General features: G+C 37.7%; 1 pseudogene; it reads left to right on the top strand.

The window, feature by feature from the left end:
• Positions 1-2,969: 2,969 nt before the first annotated feature.
• LOC115519385 lies at positions 2,970-3,913 on the top strand (annotated as a pseudogene).
• Positions 3,914-4,693: the final 780 nt, after the last annotated feature.

The raw sequence follows: 4,693 nt of genomic DNA, 5'->3' as shown, positions 1-4,693 counted from the left end.
ACAAACATATAAACTACCAAACTGAAACAGGGAAAAATAGAAAATTTGAACAGACCCATAAACAATAAAGGAATCGAATTAGTAATCAAAAATCTCCATAAAACAAGAGTCCAAGGCTGAATAGCTTTCCAGGGGAGTTTTGCCAAACATTTAAAGAAGAGTTAACACCTATTCTCTTGAAGCTGTTCAAAAAAATAGAAATGGAAAAAAAAACTTCCAAACTCCATGAAGCCAGCATTACCTTGATTCCAAAACCAAAGACCCTACTAAAAAGGAGAAATACAAACCAATTTCACTGATGAACGTGGATGCAAAAATCCTCAGCATGATATGAGCCAAGCAGATCCAACAATACATTAAAAAATTTATTCACCACGACCAAGTGGGATTTACACCTGGGATGAAGGGCTAGTTCAATATCCACAAAACAATCAAGGTGATACATCACATCAATAAAAGAAAAGACAGGAACTACCTGATCTTCTCAATAGGTGCAGAGAAAGCATTTGACAAGATAGAGCATCCTTTCTTGCTAAAAACCCTCAAGAAAGTAGGAATAGAAATATCATACCTCAAGATCATAAAAGCCATATAGAAAGACCCACCGCTAACATCCTCCTCAATGGGGGAAACTGGGAGCTTTCCCCCTAAGGTCAGGAACATGACAGGGATGTCCACTCTTGCCACTGTTATTCAACATAGTATTAGAAGTCCTAGTCTCAGCAATCAGACAACACAAAGGAATCGGCAAGGAGGAAGTCAAACTTTCATTTTTCGCAGAAACATGATACTCTGTGTGGAAAACCCAAAAGATTTCACCACAAAACTGCTAGAACTGATATAGGGACAAGGAACACAAGTAAGTTGTACTGGAAACAAATAAGTTACAGAAGTCACTTAGTCCAAGGTCCCAGTTAGTAAATTTGAGAAGCAACATTGGACGTTCCTTTACTTAAATCTAAACCCATGCTAATCACCTCAGTATTTAAAAGTCCTCAAGTTTTCCTGATTTTGCATATTCAAATATCATGAAATATATATCTATATAAGTAATATTAATTGCTATTTGCCAAATACAGAACATTGTGCTGAATTTATTATGGAGGACAAGTTGCAGTGTGATCTTAAGGAAGGACTTATTAATATTTAATATGAATATTAAAATATAATGATAGCTACCATTCTTGAAAGCAGGATATATGCAGACGTGGTTTTTTTAAGATTTTTTTAAATGTTTATTTATATTTGAGAGACAGAGACAGTGCATGAGCAGGGGAGGGGAGAGAGAGAAAGACAGATACAGAATCTGAAGCAGGCTCCAAACTCTGAGCTGTCAGCACAGAGCCCAGGGCGGGGCTCAAACTCATGGACTTTGAGATCATAACATGAGCTGAAGTTGGACGCTAAACCAACTAGGCCACCCAGGCTCCCCTATGAAGAAATGTTTTAACTTACATTGAAAATTGGAGAATTTATTTGGAAAGAAGAAAATTTAACTGAATTCTGAAGCACAAATAGACATAAGTCAGGTAAAGGAACTGGAAGGGCTTATTTAACAAAGTGGAACTGTGCTGTGACTAAGAATGCACGGATTCTGGGGGCACCTGGGTGGTTCAGTCAGTTAAGTGCCCGACTTCAGCTCAGGTCATGATCTCAGTGGTTTGTGAATTTGGCCCTGGTCGGGCTCTGTGCTGACAGCTCAGAGCCTGGAAACTGCTTCGAATTCTGTGACTTCCACTCTGCCTCTCCCCTGCTCTTGCTCTGTCTCTGTCTCTCAGAAAATGAATAAATGTTAAAAAAAAATTAAAAAAGAGTGCATGGATTCTGGAGTCAAGTTTTACACTACAAATTCTGATTCTATTCCTAGTAGATGGTATCAACAGACTTTATTTCTCTGTATCTCAGTTCCCCATCTGTAAACTAGGGAATATCATAGGACTCACCTCATATTAGGTTGTATGGATTAAATGAGCTACTGTAAAAGCATTTAGAAAAGTGGCTGGCATATCAAAAGTACAACTTTATTGTTTTTGTTATTATTATTATTAGGCAGAATCAAGCACATGGAGCCTTGAGAGGACAGAAAAGTTAACATATTTTTATTACAAGCAGTTCAAATCCTCAGCTGAGCTGTGTAGTAAATGAGGCATGACACCTATGAAAGTCGTATCCAAGGTGAATCAGAATGAGGTCAACAACCCTTTATATGTATCTTTTGTTCAGTATTTTTCTCTAAAGTAACACTTCCATCTAGACTATCAGGAGGCCTCTTCCTAAAAAAATTCTGGACTGCGAGCTGAGGTAATGCAGGGAAATTATCTTTATGAAAGGGCTATGGACGCCCATCTGGGAGAGACATCTCAGCACATCAGTCCGATAACATTTGCATTTATTTGTGCACAACTTTGATCTTAGTGAGTAAAATCCTTACATCAGAATTCAAAGGTTCCATTACCTACAAAAAGTATTTGCACCTCTTAAGTAATTTTCATTTAAGGTCAGTCAGATTCTTTAGATGTGTTTACACGTAATATAAGTTAAGGCCTCGGAGTTAAGATTTCCTAAGTGAGGGTACTGAATCTGCTCATATCTCCAAATGCAGACACTGTAATTCCTTCCCAAATGTCAACTATTAAATTATTTGTGTTCCCTTCCAATAACCTCTTCATGACAATGAACTTATTGCATAAATTGTGAGTCAGAAACATACACAGAAGTGATACTTGCAAATGTGAGAGGCACTTGGGTGGAAGGAAACTGCATTAGATTCAAGGGAAAACATCTAATCCACCATTGCAGAAAGAAGGACATAAAACTAACATTTTGATTCATCCTCAGGTGCAAAGGCTTAAATTGAAGTCACAGTAATTTTATAAAGTTAACAAGAATAATGATTATACAATAGTTTTGTAATCCTAATTCTGCACTGGTTATTTGTAACTATGTTCAAGCACCAGAGTTCATTTGTTTTTCCTTGGGCCTCTCAGCAGGTTTCTGCCATGGGTGACAGAGGAACAATGACTCTGAAGTAACTAACTTCATTCTTGTAGGGTTCAGAGTCCACCCAGAGCTCCACATTCTCCTCTTCCTGATCTTTCTGCTTGTGTATGCCATGATCCTCCTAGGGAATGTTGGGATGATGACCATTATTATGACCAATCCCCGGCTGAACACACCGATGTATTTCTTCCTGGGCAACCTGTCCTTCGTTGATCTCTTCTATTCGTCTGTTATTGCACCCAAGGCCATGATCAACTTCTGGTCTGAGAGCAAGTCCATCTCTTTTGCAGGCTGTGTGACCCAGCTCTTTCTCTTTGCCCTCTTCATCGTGGCAGAGGGATTTCTCCTGGCAGCCATGGCCTATGACCGCTTCATTGCCATCTGCAACCCACTCCTCTACTCTGTCCAGATGTCAGCATGTCTCTGCACGCAGTTGGTGGCTGGTTCCTATTTATGTGGCTGCATCAGCTCAGTTCTTCAGACCAGTATGACATTTACTCTGTCCTTTTGTGGTTCTCGGGCCATTGACCACTTTTACTGTGACACTCGCCCACTTCAGAGGATATCTTGTTCTGACCTCTTCATCTCTAGAATCATTTCCTTTTCCTCATCCAGCATCATCATCTTGCCTACCATCATAGTTATTATTATTTCTTACTTGTATATTGTGTCCACAGTTCTCAAGATACGCTCCTCTGAGGGACGTAAGAAAGCGTTCTCCACTTGCAGCTCACACCTGGGAGTCGTGAGTGTGCTGTACAGTGCTGTGTTTTTTATGTATCTCACTCCTGACAGATTTCCTGAGCTGAGTAAAGTAGCCTCGTTATGTTACACCCTAGTCACTCCCATGTTGAATCCTTTGATTTACTCCCTGAGAAACAAAGATGTCAAAGAAGCTCTAAAAAACTTCTAGAGAAGAAAAATCCTATTCTTTGGTTATTGATTTTTTCCTCCATTGATTTTGTGGCTATTTCTGTCATACTCCTTATACCCATTAATGAAAGTTATTCAATTAAACATCATAAATACATTATTGGAACTGTTTTTCAGTGAGGTACCTGGAACATTGTTCATCTTGAACGTCTCAGATATCGGAGATGTCCTGGATGTTAGAGAGGCATTTTTCACAATGAGCCTTCCCACTATCTCAAGTAACATTCTGTTCACAGAATTGGTTTGTATTTATTTAATGACTTGCTGCTGAGCACAAATTTTATATTTAATATAGTGTATAAACAATGTTTTGTGAGCAGTTTGTTTTGGAATTTCTCCTTCCTTCATAACATAATCACTAATATTGACAAGGATGTCCAACTTATTTTAAAAAATAATGTTTTCCAATTATATAACTACCTTGTTTTAGCACATTATATAGTTACTGAATATTCATTTTGAATCAAATATCTGATATGCATTATATCAAGAAGAAATAATAATAATAAACAAATAATAAGTAATCTTTGCTATAAAGATTAATTTGGAAAATTTTATATCAAACGATCAGGCATTGTAGAGTGTTCTGAGACACTACTAGTTGCTAAATCCTAATATAAAGAAAGAAAGTGGTAGATAGTGACCTGGAAACATTTTTGAGCAATCATTGCCTCAATTGGGGTTTTTGTACATTGTTTTCCTATGTTAATTATTGTGAAGAATATTTAATAAAGGTATAGAGCAAGTTGGCATTAACATA

This window comes from Lynx canadensis, chromosome B4 (genome assembly GCF_007474595.2).
Source record: "Lynx canadensis isolate LIC74 chromosome B4, mLynCan4.pri.v2, whole genome shotgun sequence".
NCBI classification, from domain to species: Eukaryota; Metazoa; Chordata; class Mammalia; order Carnivora; family Felidae; genus Lynx; species Lynx canadensis.
Note: the sequence above shows the minus strand (reverse complement) of the source record. Positions and strands in the feature narration are given on the sequence as shown.